At 29.5% G+C, this 17,324-nt stretch overlaps 1 protein-coding gene across 1 annotated transcript in view; it reads right to left on the bottom strand.

Annotated features, from left to right (window-relative positions):
• Positions 1-801, bottom strand: part of MS3_00002886 (uncharacterized protein) — a 271,766-nt gene extending 270,965 nt beyond the window's left edge. The window contains exon 1 of the mRNA XM_051210541.1: positions 455-801. The gene's annotated coding sequence lies outside the window, so the exon portion shown is untranslated. The remainder of the gene's footprint in view (positions 1-454) is intronic.
• Positions 802-17,324: the final 16,523 nt, after the last annotated feature.

Here is a 17,324-nt window from a genome sequence, read left to right as displayed (position 1 = left end):
TTTTGTTCCCTTAATTTCGTTGTGTTTTCCATGAAATGTTATTCAATTTTTGAATAAAACATTATTTTAAACATACTTGGTTTATATTGTTTAGTATGTCATAAATGCTGTAAATGTATAGTAAATATATAAATAATAGAATGATTATATAATCTGTTCACTTTTACGCTGTTTTATAATTTGTATATGTTACGAAGGTAGTGACAAAATGAATAATTAATATTGATACTGATTGGAACACACAAAAAGTACTTTTATTTAAAGATTACACGCTTGCCTTATTTAATGAACGGTCTAATTAGGTAATGTAATAACTGCAATAAAACGTTATCAAGATTCATTATGTGATTAACTATATTTCTACTAATATTCTGCTTGATCTTTAATAAACCTGTAATAAGCATTTAATAATAATAATAATAATGAAAACCATTTAAATGACTTCGGTACTTACCAATTGATCATGTAATTTTATCTGACTACTGGTATTTTTAGTATCCTCAAAAACGTATTTATTAGTTTGTATAGATTCTACAAATAGGAATGAATCACTTCATACATGTTCTTTAATATAGTTTGCGTGATCGCTAACAAAACAGTAATGTTTTAAAGGTTTTTTTCTTGCTTAATTATTCAAATTACTGCGTGAATATCGATCTTCATCGATATTATTCAGCAGTCCAATATATAGTAATCACTGAATTTCAGACATTCTTTCAATTACTATGGAGTACGTTTAGGTATTCATGAAAGATGTCATATAAAAGTATACAAGATTCAATTAACGATTTTGTTTTTTTTTAAAAATAAATAATTTGTAGCTTAATAATTTCTATTACGAGTGAAATGTAATGTTTATCAATGAATTTGATTGGTTAAAAGAAATGGTTTTATAGTGACCAATGAAAAGTGAGCATATCTTAATTGGAATCTAGCCAATACCGAAAAAAAAGAACAGTGCATATACGGAAATAATTCTCTTTGAATACTATAAGATTGTGTTTAAACTGTAAATTTAATATTTTTTCAACATGTCTACAGTAACTATTCTACCAACCATAGTTCAGATGTCACTAAGGAATTGAAAATAGTTTTTAAAACTCATAAATCTCCATGTGAATGAATCACTTGTTACTGTAACCAAATGGATAAAATGATCAAAATGTTAAATTCAAATGAAAATAATATGTACATTATTTAAGGCATAATAGATCATATAGATGACATGCTTGTTTTCGTATATATTCACTTAAGGATTATTTACAAGCATCAGTGTACAGACCCTCCTTACGACTGGATATTACATTTTAAATCCACAAATATAGTTGTGCATTCAATTCCCTTGAATTCATTACCTTAGGCTAATAAACAATCCGACATTTTTATCTAAAGCAAATAAAACCAGATTTTAAGAAGAACTTGTTTTTCAACAATGATCAAAAATGAAATGAACATTGAATAACAAACGTATAAGATATAACACGTTTGCATCATTGAGTTTTGAATAGTTTTTTTAAAATCTGAGATAGTTTAACGCATTTGAGTAAAAACATTCAGTGTGGGTTATGTTGTTATTGCTTTCTAGTTGTTTGAGTGTTGTTTTAAAACAAAATGCTTCAGTTGGAATTAAAATAATTTATAACCTAAAAATTCTCATTAAAGCAATTAATCAAGATTATGGAAATAGTATGTAGCTTTTACTCTTAACCAATATCATTTTGAATGTTTATTCATGGTGATATCCAATACCCCTAAATACATATATGATGAGCAACAGATATAAAAAGAATAAAGAAAATAAATAAATGGTTTAATGAATCAATAAAATAGTCGATTACATCTTATTTTCAAAATGGAAGGGACATGTGTGTTATAAATTATTTTGAAAGCTAAAACAAGGGGTTACATCGAATAGATGGAACTTGTTTGTTAGTGGGATCTATTAGGCACCCCTCATCCCAAATGCAACTCGTGTGCTTGGTGTACCTGTCTTTCAGGGGTGGCTATTACTCCTGGACTTGAATTCACTATCGTTTGCTTCAAACACCATCATAGCTTTTTGTCACATGTGAAATATAAGACCATACTATGTTAGGCAAACGTAATGTAATACAGTGTGTTTCAATCTAAATGCTTTAGTTTTTTTTCCCCTAAATGGCCAATAGCAATCAAGTGTAATAGTAAAAGTAGAGTTAACTTTTGGTACAATCGATATAACTGTTGTCGCAAGATCAGCTGAATCAGTAAATACACGCAAATGATATCAAATCCTATATTTTGATCATTGAATAAGGAATCATCAAAATCTACCAGAAAATAATGGACATCAAATAAAAAGAATCACAATAAAAGTCATTCTTCAATCAGTCTACTCTGTAACAAATTTACACTATGAATGCTTACTGATGATATTTCATGAAGTTTGCTTAATATTGTGCATATCAATCAATATTATCCATAGATAAAAGTAGGAACATGTGAATCATTATAGTGTAACTAGGTAGTTTTATGCTATTTTATTACATTTTAAATTAGAATGTCATTGTACACGTTTGTTTTTCTTATTAAAGATTCATTATAAAATAATACAAGCGTCTTTCGGGCATTACCATGTTTATATACGTACGGTAGATAAGACTTATACATTATAAACAAGGTGAAATATCAAAATTTACCTGAAAAATTTAATGATAACTAAATGATATTTATTAGCTATTACTAATTACATTGTTATCGAAGAGTTTCACTTAAATTACAAATAAATAATTTAGATAATTGGTTGTCATTCAAACTATAGAATATGACCAAATTAACTGCTGATAATTTCACTATAGTAAAACAAGAAATGTCATTTAAGCTAATAACAATAATTATTTATTCAACATGGTATTGAATAATTATAGTTTATAGTCTATCAGATGGAATTTTAACGGTTCACACGTGATGTCTACATATGAACTGAGTAGACGATACAAATATGATATTAACTTTATTTTTTATTGAGAATAATTAGATTCATCGAATAAATCAACAATTACTATCGATGTTATTATTATCGTTGTGTGGTAATTTGTTGTCAGTTGATAGTTGTTTCTTTTAATTTCTATAGTAAATGAGCTCAGTGTGACCATGTCTATAAAACCTTTTTTGTGAAGATAATCATAATAAAATATGGCAAAAAAAAACGGTTCAAAACATTCAATTAGTGCTTACACATGAACTTACATAGAGTTAAGCGTAGAATCTGTAGGTCATATAGTGTTCATAAGATTGTTAAATTCTAATTTATTTATTAACATTTTCAACATTACCAAGCCATATTCATTCATCGGACCAGTGGAGCTAATCAGTGTCGGGTGGAGACAAGTATCTACCTCAGTACAATCTAAGATGGTTGGACAGTTTCTTTAATTGGTTGAGGTTAGACATTAACATCGTAGGGTGCCGGCTCAATAGTATAGAGGTTGAGCGTTCGCGAGCAAGACTGAAGGCCCCGGGTTCAAATCCCTCAAGAAGGATCGTGGATGGGCACTGTTGAGTCGCGCTATAATAGGATGAAAAGGCCGGTTTTCAGTGGTGGCTTAACATCAATCGGTTCATGATGTCAACAAAAAAATCCGAATTTTTGTTTGATCAAATGCCTTGATAAAGACTTTATATCATGACATCGGGAAATTTGTCCTAAACTCAGTCCCAAATAATTAATAGGCGATCCTATAAGTGGCCTATTAATGGGTATATTTGTACAACTTTAAAATATCGTTCACCTTCTTGAGTTTTCGTAATCCATTAAAGATTTATAGAACTTGAAATTGATTCCATGTGAGTTTATATAACATAAAAGTGATATAATCTAAACGGAAATGAGATAAATATCGAGGATTCCCTGATTTTCAAAGTGTTTTTCGGTTGAATTAAGTTATTAGGAAACTTACCGTATTTTTATTTGTTTTATTTTCATCGATTCCAATTTTAATGACTGAAACATATTCTTCTATTTACATTGTTAATACATTCGTCAAATAACAATAACAGGGATACCAGTTCGAATAAATTATGATTAAGTGTGAATATTTTAACTAAAGTAAAAATAGGAGGAGGTACAGTGATTCGATTTAATAAGTTACTTAGTGTAATTAATTCTAAAATAAATTATACCTAACAATACGATTGTGTATTGTGATCATCGGTGACATAACTACATATTCATAGTAAACAGCAATTTAATTGAAATGACGAATATTCGTTAAATAGATCAATCCTCTTCGTCTTAAACGTAATTTACGGCCTTACAGATATCATCATGAAGACTAAATAATGTTAAATAGTGGTTGAAATTTATGTGATCAAACTTATTGGTGAACACATAATTATCAGAAAGGAGTTCTTGTGGATATTATAGTAATTTAATAGTTGAATTCATGAGTCAATTGAAACTAGACCGTCATTAAAACTTGGAAGCACAGGACTGCCATTTCGTCCTATTACGAGACTCCTTATCGGTGCCCGCCCGCAATCCCGCTCGCGATATTCGAAACCAGAACATAACGGGCTCGCGCGTGGACGTCTGACCTCTAGAGCACTGAGCCGGCATCCGGCAGTTTTGATGCCCAACTTCAACTAATCCAGTAAACGATAGTTTGAATTAACAGTGTTAGGGGTGACAAACCCGACTGTTAGTGTTTTAGGTACTAGGGTCTGGGTCTTGTGTGCTAGGCCTAGGGTTTAGTGTTAGGAATGTTAAACAGATGAAATTCTTTTCATCTACACAATATTCTATGAAATGGATTAAATCTCATTAAATACGTCCAGACGTAATCAAGAGGAGACATTTCTAATAATTAGGCTTCCTCACAGTGTCTTATTTCCTGGGTATATACTTTGCTAGTTCTCATTCATCTTTCAAAGTCGCAGAAAAACCAAGAACCATTATCTTAAGTGATATTACTGTACACACACATTAATACATTTATCATATCAATCGGAAAATTTCGGAAAAAACAAAATTGACATTTTGTTTTCCAACTGGTAGAACTATTTATGATAATACTGTTATTGATCTGTGGAGGATCTAGACCACACAAAATAATATCACAGTCATGATATGTGTAATTTATAATGTTCGCTGAATGTTAATTATTAAATGTAAATTTCTATTAGAAAAATATTTATAATGTTTCACTATATTCTAATTAATTAACTTTTATAAAAGAATAAATCAATTAAGGTACTAGTGCTAGTGTGGTTCATGCTATTTATGTTGACGGACATAAGTAGTGTGTAGTACCAGTCGGAAGTTGAATGCCTGTCAACGAAAGACTGAGTTGATACAATTGAAGTGAAAAGAGAATAAAGCTAAAAGCAATAAAAATAAAAACAAGAATGAAGGGACGATAAAGTTTGTATGAGACAACTGATGGAATATGCGCAAATAACGTATTTAATGTATGGTTTTCATATTGTACAAAGACACTGCAATTTTGCATTGAATAACAAACTTGTTTCCTTACTTGAGTTCTTGTTCATTTCATTAGTAAACTGTAGTTTATACAAAATTATATTCCGTTACAAAGTAATTGGTCAAATCATTCATTTAAATTGTTAACCAATACGCAATAGTTCATGCTTGTGAAATAATAAAACGATAAATGATTTCGAACAACTTCAGCATAATTATTTCATTGAATCCACATGGTATTCGACGCTTACAAACAATCAATAGTGTCATGCTTAACAGCCAATTACGTTTTATAACAAAGTACACATATCAAAATTATAATGAAAAGAATGACATGTTTTGTTTCCTTAAAAATAATACTTAAAATGGTTTCAGAGTATCATATACCTAAACTTAATAGTTGTAGGAAAAGTATGGTGTGCAAACTAGTTGAAATATAAACGTGACGAACTTTAAATCAGATTCTAGCCAATCAGAAAATAACTTGTAGAAACTGGCTGCAATAGTACTCAACTCGGTAAACAAATTTTGATTGATTTTTTCAATTCTTTTTCAATTTGTTCTGTCTGGAAATGATATGTAAATTAGCGCATATATATATAATCAGTCTTCCCAAACCTACCCATAAACACAAATAAACTTTGGTAGTCAGCTCACAATGTCAGTTTAGGGATGAAATCAAGGAGGTTTAAGTTAGGTATTCAGGATTTAAATCAAGGATCAAGGATAGAAATCTATTGACAGAATTCATTTTCTTGTTATGTACAATCTACATAGGATTAATAAAATATAATTTAGGCGGCAGGCTTGAGTATCTGTCTACCTGTTCCCGCCTTTTAGATATTTCAACAAGTTATCTGTGTTTGTTTGTCTTACCACATTATGTTTAATAATCGCAGAACCTATTCAGACGCGTCTACAAAAACCTTATGACATGTCTCTGTATAAGTTACGAAAAAAGTACAAGCATAGACATAGAGGCGGCAGGCAATGTACATTGAAAACAATGAACATTATTCAGATGTCAATTCCTGAACTGCTAACATCTAACTTCGGATTACTCTATATCTATTGTCAGGATCTATAAAAAAATAAGTGAAGGAAAGTTGTTGATATACTTTGTTCTAAGAATTCTATATTATATCAATAATGTAATATAGAATAAAGCCGATTATTAATCATAAATAATAACAATTAAGTATTTTAAACGTTTTTGGTTTAAGATGGGAAGAATATGTTTACTTCATTTTATCAAAAGTTTTTAGCAATACATATATACACTTTAAATACTCTCTTTGAGTGATATCTGATAAACGTCACTTGTTTTTAAATATAAACCAAAAACCCTAAATTTATTTTCTCAGACTAGGTTAACTTGGCTTTGTACAATACTCTCAGCATCATAACTTGATTTTTTCAATATCAAATAGGATATTTGTTATAGATTTTAGTAACGAAGACATAACCTTGGAATATTTTAAAATATTTTTGCTTCATCAAAGTACATTAATTTTTATACATTTATTGGTGGTAATCAATATAGTTCGCGTCCCAGTCAACAGAACTAACCTACAACGTTTAAAACTATGTTACGAAATTGATAATATCTACTTTTATTACATGTAACTATAAGTAAACAATAAGAAAAATGCAACATTATGACATCTGCAGGTGGCATATAACTCGTCTATCTGCATAATAGTGATTCATTTGGATATTTACGTATATTACATGTTTCGTCATCGATAATTCTGAAATAGTATCTCTGAATTAACCTTGTTCTTCGTCAACAATTCACAAATAATGTTGTTTATATTATGGAATCAACAATTTTCCACTGTAGATTTTACATAAACACTGAACTGGTAGGTAGTTATTTGATAAATAAGGTACATCAAATGATTGATTTGATAGAGTTGTAAAAATTTTATGTAACAGGGAAGTGATAATGGATCATGATTCAAATTGACAACAATGGTTTTCCATGTAGCTTAAACATATTTTGAATACATATTTTGCTAATTAATGCATAAATGTTGATCATGTACTGACAAAAGATAATTAGTATTTAGGCTTTGTTCACATTATCAAATTTAAAGTTTTATAACATGAACTAATCTTGGTTAGACAGCTGACAAAAACCAGAAAATGATAAACAATTGTTTCGTCTCATTATGAAGCTTTTCAGGAATCAATACCTGCAAACTCATCTAAGATGGAACACAGGAAACTCAAGTCACAATGGCGGTGATCAAACTTTGGATACCTGAATTGTTATCCGATAGATGATTATGTGTCCAATCTCAAATGATCTACAAGATTTTGCAAATATTTTCCAACGTCATTGACAAACAACTTTCTCACAGCTTTCATTGTTGACATGCCTTTTCTCTTGTTAGGAACTCGTTAGCCAAACGTCAGTTGGAATGTCAATAACAAAGTGGTTTAAACCATTAAAAATTAAATTAAAAGTAGTGGATTACCTAGACTCATTAGTTAAATGAATAATGTGTTCAAAGTTTGTAGTGTAAAGTACCGGACTTGAATTCGGAAATAAAAATCAGTAAAATATTTTACTGCTTCAATGTTTGATCACTCCATGATTATAAATAGATTCCGTGTTCAAAGTGGTTCAAAGCGCATATAACAAATACTTCCAGAAGTATGAATGTCGATTTTCTGAATAAGTGACTGATCTACCACTTCATGTAGTGACTGTATTAACTGTTACATTATGAAGATAATTTGATGGCATAACTTGAAACACTTCAAATTATCATATATTTCGGGTCAGTTTTCTAGCTTTGCTACAAAACAAGTTTGTTTCAAACAATAATGCTTATTCTTATAAACATTTCAGATGATTTTCAAGTTAACACGGAATAAACTGAGTGACAGCTGACAAAATTCTTAAAATATATAAGTCATAAAACTGAGATAATGCTTTTGAAGAATTGAGACCATCTGATTTAGAACATCCACAAACATGAAATCTTACAAAAGTTCCTAAGAATAGAGTTCTAGATAAAGTTTATGATTAACTTCTTATAACATATCATTCCGTAAATATTAGTTGGAATTCAACAGTCGGTCTGAAATTAAATTAGCAGATATAATGCTAATGATTTCTTTGATTTCAAAGGTTTCTCTAAAAAGAATGATGTTTTGCCTGTCAAAAATGTTTCCAACACACAAATTTTTATGAAACCAGATTGAAAGCAACAACTTTTACATTCGTATCCCTAAATACAGCTTGAACGAACTACTGTTAAGTCGCAAGTCAGCCATTAGCACTAATTTGACTTCACCATTGGGTTTTATTCTAAAACCCTAATAGATGGTGAATTTATAAAATACTTCATTTTGACTAAAAATGAATAGACAGCGAATGTAATGGTATCCAGCGAAGAATCGGATCCAAGCTCAACATTTTACTGAAATATTGCAAAAGTGAAGGCTTCTTGCCTAAGACCACTACACTACCTAATGTTGCATGAAAGAAACATGAAATCCCGAAAAGTAACCAAATTACTTCCCAAATAAACTTTTAATTCTTAGGTAATACTGTAGCGCATATTTTTAAAAACTGGTTGACGAGACCACATAGAAAAATATTAATTGGTCTTGTCTTTACCAATTAATTAGGGGACATTTTCAAAAATATATTCTTCCAACTCAAATCGTGATTATCAATCTATGTGCTCTGGTTTAGCAAGCAAGCCCCTTCCAAATGTTATTTCATAATAATCCAATAATGATTCATCAAAGTTGTTTGATTTTGCTTCCTCAGTATCTTCTTATTTATATTTATATTTTATTTTATAAAACTGAAAATGGAAACAACTAATTAACAATTTCATTGGCAAATATCTAAACATATATACATCCAAATATCTATATATATGCTTCGTTTAATGTGACATGTTAATCATTTTATTCTTACAATAGAAAGTAAACATTGAATTAATCAATGTCACTAAATATATGTTTTGTTTCATTATGCTTTTAATTCTGTTGTCTTACATAATAACCAACAAGCAAGTATCATTCAACCTCACGTCATATTATATATATATATATATATATATATATATATATATATATATATATTCTCATTTATCATCAGTGTTACAAATATGCATCAACAGGATCAAACTGACAAAAAACACATTTCTCATTTTCCCAAGGCAAAATCTTATTTCTATTAGTGTAGAAAGATTTGCGCATTTGAATCTTGTTGTGTGAGCGTGTGTGTGTGTGTGTATGAGCGTACAGTTTTTTTCTGTCCGTTGAAAATATCTCGTCTCTTTACATAATATTTTATTTGAAAAAGAGCACACACAAAAAATATACATTTGGGAGAAGACAAAAAATATAAGTCAGTCATTTAGAAGAAAAATTACAATAATAAAAATTTGTCAAAAGTTGTGGCAGATAAAACTAGGTTGGTGTATTTGGAATAACAATGGTCTATTCTAGGGTGATGAATAGCGTAGTGTAAGACATAGTTTAAGATGAATGTTAAATGCTATTCTATAAGCAAGGAAAAGTGAACTGATTTATTCCCGAATTTTATTTCTAGTTTTTTATTTCTTCTAAGAATCCTATAAGAAATAATAATGGAGACATTAGTATTTAAAACAACCACGTAATGGTTCATTTATCCTAGTATTAAGTTAAGAATTGTAACAGTTTGCCTAGTGTATTTTATAGTTAGAATTTATCCAACTAGCATTAATGAGATTATCAAATGCTAGAATATTGACTTTATTTGATTGCATAATTTAAAGTTCTTTTAAACTGAAATATAAATCACATCGAACCGATGAAAATGTTCCGAAAAAAATATATTCTTTTATATTAGTTGTCTTTGATGAAAGTTTAATTCCTCACTATTCATATGTTATATGCAACAATACGATTTTTTTTCTTCAATATTTATTTAGATTTTCATCAAGAATAGTTGCTTCAGAAAATGAAAGAATAATGTTTTCCTTAAAGTAACACTAGTTACTATGATACATGAAAATGTTACGTCATAGATGGGTTGGTCATATTTAATATTGTAAAACTCATATAACAATGAGCTGATAAATTATAATAAATAACATATGATGATTCTGTAACACTTTAGTTGAACAAGCACAAAATATTCAGGCAGTTCTTATACGTGACTAAATCACTAAACTTACAACATCCCTTTACACAAAGTTCAGTTTGTTCCTTGATCTAGACCATCCTAGTGGGAACAATTTAAGTTCATAGTAGAAATACAACAAATAAGCATCGATTCCAGTTTTACAGGCGAAATAACAACAGTTTCATTTGAAATGAATTGTATATAATCGCTATTGGTCTCATAAATGATTAGCATTCAGATATGACACGCATGTTTTGAGTGTATATAAAATCAGTCGAATACACGTGAATAAATATTTGACCATCTAGATTATTAGTCACACAAAACATAGCCTATATCTAAGATAAGATGAATAAACATTTACGCTCAGTATGGAGGGAGCATGAGATAAAAGAATTAGAATTACTCAGTGTTTAATTATTAGAAATAGCGCTTAATATTTCAGGGGATTAAATTTTCCTACTCGAAAGTCAACATTATATTGGTTTATTAAAATGCAGGAATAGCACTTGTATATTAAAGGTTCTCTTAATCATTTCTTTTTAAATTTATTCTTCTCAAAGTAATCAAACTTTTCCATACATTAGGGCCAATCGAAATTCTTTGAACTGAAAGGAACTGTTTTAAGTCAGAAATTTGTGCTATCCATTTAAGATAATAATTGAAGATGTAAAAATTAGAAGGAGGTTGACAAATAAGTTATAACCAGCCAATTTTAAATTATGAAGAAATGAAAATGTAGTTTCTTCCATATAGCCTTAAAGGGTGGTGTTAAACAGTGGAATCCACAACATTTGTTTCGTCTTTCTTTGAAATCCTCATCTGGATGTACCTTTATTTTTGGGTTTATAATTATTCCGTGAATCCAAAACAGTTACGTTTGCACAAGTCAGTGTCTATCTGAACTCAGTAACTATGTGGAGAACGCAATGAAGCAAAAGGTACTGGGTTGATGTTTCGGAGTGAAGATCACTTCTACCATGTTGGCACATCTAACTAGCGAGTCCTAAATAGGATGGAAAGCAGGTTGTGGATTCCGTTGCTAGCTACCATACATCTCTGCTTAAAGTGTTATATAAATAACTATCAAGACATATTATTTATAGTTAAAGAAATAATACTCCTTCTGAATAATCATTTTAGGTCTATTTCTCTACGAAATAGTCGAAAAAAATGTTTTTCTGTTGCTGTTAAGGTATAAAATGTGTGAATGAATCGTACATAACATTGAACGTTGATTTCTTTCTTGACAGTGTACCACTGGTCTTTATATTTTTTAGAAATGAAACAAGACTATTCTCAAAAAATAAAAACTTTAAACAGACTGTTCTACTTGATAGTTACTTAGTGAAATATAAAAGCATATTGAATATTCATCTGCATATTGTACACATGCTTTTAAATCCATCAGTTCGTAAGTGAAATCACTGCTACTGTCATTCATTATATATATATATATATATATATATATATATATATATATTGACTCTAGTCTGTGATCAGATAAAAAAAAGGTCAATTCTGACAAATTCTTACAAAATACATTATCTAAAAGCAATTTCGTCTGGAATTTTAATTGATAGTAAATAGTAAACTATACAATGATTCATGTTTATAGTATGATTTATAGTCTTAATATGATAGGTTCGATTGTAATCAAACATCGGTTTGTCATTAATTTTCTGCCAAAGACAAAAAAACCCATTCATATAATCGGTGTCAGTAACAATATAGTTATTTTGAGTTTGATACCTTCCCTTAAAAGAATATAATGATGTAGTATTTCAGAAGAGATCTGTAACATTTATAATATGTAGGTATTACAACAAGCTTAACTGATTAATCTATCATATATGTGAAGTTACTTTAGTCTCTTTGAGATAGATAAAAACATTTTTAAGTCATAATACGTAAAAATGTTTAAGCCTGCCAAACCCTTGAGAATGATATGTAGATTTCATGAGACGTAATAAATATATGCTATAGTATATATCAATTGTTTGCAGCCACTGTTTTGACTTATATAATTGAACTAATATAGCTTATATGATGGAAACAGCAAAATTATCTGTTTTATTGCAATCGACTTTAAGGAACTGTGTGCCACAATGGAAATATAAATTTTAAGATTCATGATAACAAATCTCTGATCTCCGAAATTATTTTGAAACTGCTATCATCCATTCAGTGTTAGTGAATAACTTGTGTGCTGTTTAGTTTTTTGTTGAAAGCATACGTCATTTCAAGTAACCGATATTTTCTTGTTTATTTTGTCAAGTATTAGTTACATAAACAGTCTAATTATTGTTAGGATTTAGCATTCTCAAAAGTTTTTTTTTCAATCATAGAGTGTTTTAACATTGTATGCTATGTTTTAAAGGTGTATTTTTAAATATAGTTGGACTCTATGATGAATTCATTGACATTAACCTTTCTTTAGTGTTTAAATGTTTGAAATAGATTCATAATTGAATGAACAATGTGTATTTGAACAATTTGAATTTAATTCAAAAAGTTGCTAAACACTTTTCTCATCAAACATTTGAAAATGTAAATTACATATATCAGGTTTGTTTAACTGATTCAACCATAGACTTTATATGTTAACTACTTATGCATGTAAAATATAATTTACATTAGGCTTAAGCCATTCTCACACTGATTTCCGTAAGACTAGCTTGAATATTTGTTCATTTTTGGCTCAATGAATACATATTATACGAATATATGATCTTACGATTGCTTTGATAGGCACTGTATTCTTACCATAGCTTAAAATTAACTTCAGTCTCTATGTAATTACTAGCCACTTCAACTGTGATCTCTTTGTCTGAATATAAAAACTCTTCTTGACCTATATAAAGTAGATTTCATGAATCATTTTACAAAAATGTAATCAATCACCTGATGTTGAGAGACCACTACTGATCTAAACTAATTTTCTATCAAATTTTTCACATAAAAAGTTTGATATTCAGACTAAACCAACTTTAAAAAATAAAAAAAAAAACATTTATGGACAAATAAATAAATAAAAAATTATGGATAGTGGCTAGCAGTGGAATCCAGGACGCACGTTTCATCCTGTTTTTGGGACTCGTCAGCTGGATGTACCTGCATCTCAGAGTTGATGTTCACTCTAGATTCCACTGCTAACTACTATCCATCTTTGCTTATAAAGTTTATGAATTAAAGTAATATCGAGGCAATACGCACAGTATGCACATATGTCAATAACAGACTGTTCAATTGCAGTCTTAAACCTCAATGGGAAGATTCAAGCAAAACATTACCAAGTGAAAATAATAAATAGATTTTAGAATATGAGAATTGTCAAAGAAGAGTTTTTATTAACGATATTATGAATAAATTATTAATTAAAGGTGATATCAACAGTTGAGATCATGTGTCAATTGAAGCTAGACCACCAATTGACTCATGATCTCAACTTTTGAAATTACTACAATCTCAACAAAACCCCTTTTGATACTAAAGGTGATCTATTCATAGGAAATGAAAATAGTTAGTAGTAGATAGAGTTGGACAATAAAAATATTATATAACTTGAAAATTGAATAAAATGTTCATTATACAGTTTCTTTACCTGAAAACCGGTATATCTATGTACGGGTCATTTCTTTATTCTTTATCATAATATTCTTAAGAAAATTGTTTGAGAACAGACAGGTAAATACTGACCATAAAATAATTTATGACGGTGTGTAAAACTATTATCAATATGATTGTCCAATGATATTTGAAATGACTTTTTAATTGTTACATACTGAAAAGGATACTCTTTCTGAGTATATGAACTTATGAAGTCATTAAAAACAATCAGTTGATATGTTATGAGTATGTGATAATTCACTGTTTGAAAACAATGTTTATTATGGAGTAACATTTGAAAAGTGTAACACCTATATAGGCTTCGTTGATCAATAGATGTCTCAAGACATTGAATATTTTCTGATATCGAATTTTCTAGTAATTTAGGGATCATTTTATTATTTTTTCTATAAAAGTAAAGCATTTTTAATAGTTTGAACTACTGCTACTTGCTTTGGAGAGAAAGATGTTGTATCCAGTTATAAAACATAAAAGTTTAAACCGTGTCGCCTGTGAGATAGTTATCTTCCATAACCAATCCATGACGGCTGCACAATACCGTGGATTGATTGACATCAGACATTAATAACTTGGGATGCTGGATTTTGAGCACTCTTGAGTGAAATCGAAGTTTAGAGGTCCAATTTCTAGATGCGGGGTCGTGATTGTATATCACACCAGGATGAAGTGGCCTCCCAGTGCTTCCAGACTTTAAAACGTAGGTCTAGATAATACTGGCTTATGATTCTAACTATGAAAATTCTATGATTTCCAAAACAAACTATACTCACAATTGGTTCACACTTGAATATGTTGTGAAAAGTGAAAAATAAGCAACCGTTACTTTTATTCTTCATAGTAAAGCAAGATATGTTGGTATGGATCATTTGTCTGGGTGAAAGTGTTTTTTACATCTAGTGCAAATACGAAATTGCCTTACGGTGTGACGGTATTATGTCGTATGTAGTCATTTGTTAATTACTGTCCACAATTATATGTGTTAGAACCTTTTAGAAGGTAAAATACTTCAACAATTGTAACAAAAGCCTTCATCATCACTCACTCTTAGTGATAAGCAGTGGAAAATGGTCGAAATGTTGGTGTATCCCAATGGTTGTGGGAGTGCTTGTGCTCGCATGTCAAGTGAAAATAATCTATTCATATTAAAAACCGAGATATTCATTTTCGGTGCTATTGTCATGTTTTTCTGTCAGTAAGAAATGTACCGCTATATTATTCTGAAACCTCATTGCTAGAGATGATCATGTTGAACGTTCACATAGATCATAAGGCCAAATGATTTGAAATATTGTCAGACTCAATGGAGAAGTCGGTAGCTACTTTATTTTAGTTTTCTGTCATATTGTGAGAGGGTTCGCAATCGATTTCAGTGGCTCATATTCATTCACTCTTTTTCAACCTTTATACCTTGAGTTTTAAAAGTACCTTAATTCAACTCCCCAATGAATTGATTGATTTTTTTGTTGAATAATATTTTCTATGCATAACGTTTTTTGCTACCACTTCCACTAGTCTAGAATTTGTCATGAGAACTTTTTTAAATGGTCTCAAGTAGTGTATCAACTTGAACCGATGAATATCTAAGGAAGATTTTACGTTGGTTATGAAAGATTAAAAAGTGGGACAAACCTTATTGATAGAAAAAATACTTCCATGAATGTATTTCAACTAAACTATGTCGCTTTCGATTTTTGTAGCGAACTATTCAATCTCTCAAAGGGGTTAGCCTTGCAATGATCAATAGAGGCAAACATTTTACTTACCATTTCCTACATTACAAAATAATTTTGGTTTGTACCTAATGTGATACGTCATACAGCATGAGTCACATGACTATTTGTTTCAACTTTAATTACAGCAAAACAAACCTAGAGCAAGAACACACACATTCTCTTATAGAAAATAATGCATTTATCTTGTAATAGACATAAACGAGATTTAAACATCTATTATATATATATATATATATATATATATATATATATATAAACTGTTCCCACCCAGTTTCATAATTGAATGTGACCAAATGTTCTAATGATATATGAGTTTGAAGTAACATTACAGTTTGCCACCAGTGAGCAGCTATAGATTCGAGTTTTCATGGAGCGATAAATTAACGGTCTTTCTGTCTCCTATTAATTTCATACAGTTGCTGTCACGGTATATAGAATCAAAACATAGTATACATACATTTTTACATCTAACGTATAAACATTATACATAATGATAATTTGACTGAGTGCATATAGGAAAGAAAGGAAAACAGGCAAGTTTTTTATTTCTCTGAATGTATGCATTTCTTTTTGTCATGTCTATTAGCTTCATATACCCATTCCGATAATAATAATAATAATAATAATACATCTGATTCATTCAGTCACTTGATAACCAAAACTAAATTACAACTTGACTCTTTGTTCATTTATTTCATCTTTATGAATTTCATTAGTTTGATCAAAATCAGTTGTTAATTTCGGAATACTCTCATAAATAAACATCAGAACACATCGTCCAATTAATGTAACTACCAATACTTTAATTGTTATTTGATAGTATCCATTTATAAGATATTTCTTATTTTATCTTGAAAGCAAAAAACAATCAATTAATCAGATCCTTTTACAAAAAGGAATTCATTAATGTTGAATCATTTACAGATTCAACATTATTATAATCATAAATTGAATGTAACAAGTATACGCCTTTGATAAAATGTTTTCTTTTCTTTTATTGTTCTTTTTTCTATCAACATAATTATAGATATAGATCAGTGAATCGTATTACAGTTAAGTAAACAAGAAATAGTTTACAAAACTATTTACTTGTTAACTTGATTTCAATGGATACGTTTTTTCAATAATCAATAATATTCCATATTATGTTTGGTATACACCATGTTATTTGATATTGAAGGTTTATTAAAATTACTGTAGAACTAATGAATTGTTATTAAGAGTTAAATGTATATCGTCCTATTGTGAAATACATAGCCGGATATTGGGTTCAGGATGATTGTTCACGTTAGGACTGGAACATGGTGTTCACTATAGTACTAAGTCCAGATGAACACAAGTTTTTTTTTTAGGATTCGATTAC

The sequence above is a fragment of the Schistosoma haematobium genome, chromosome ZW (assembly GCF_000699445.3).
Source record: "Schistosoma haematobium chromosome ZW, whole genome shotgun sequence".
In the NCBI taxonomy this organism is placed as follows: domain Eukaryota; kingdom Metazoa; phylum Platyhelminthes; class Trematoda; order Strigeidida; family Schistosomatidae; genus Schistosoma; species Schistosoma haematobium.
Note: the sequence above shows the minus strand (reverse complement) of the source record. Positions and strands in the feature narration are given on the sequence as shown.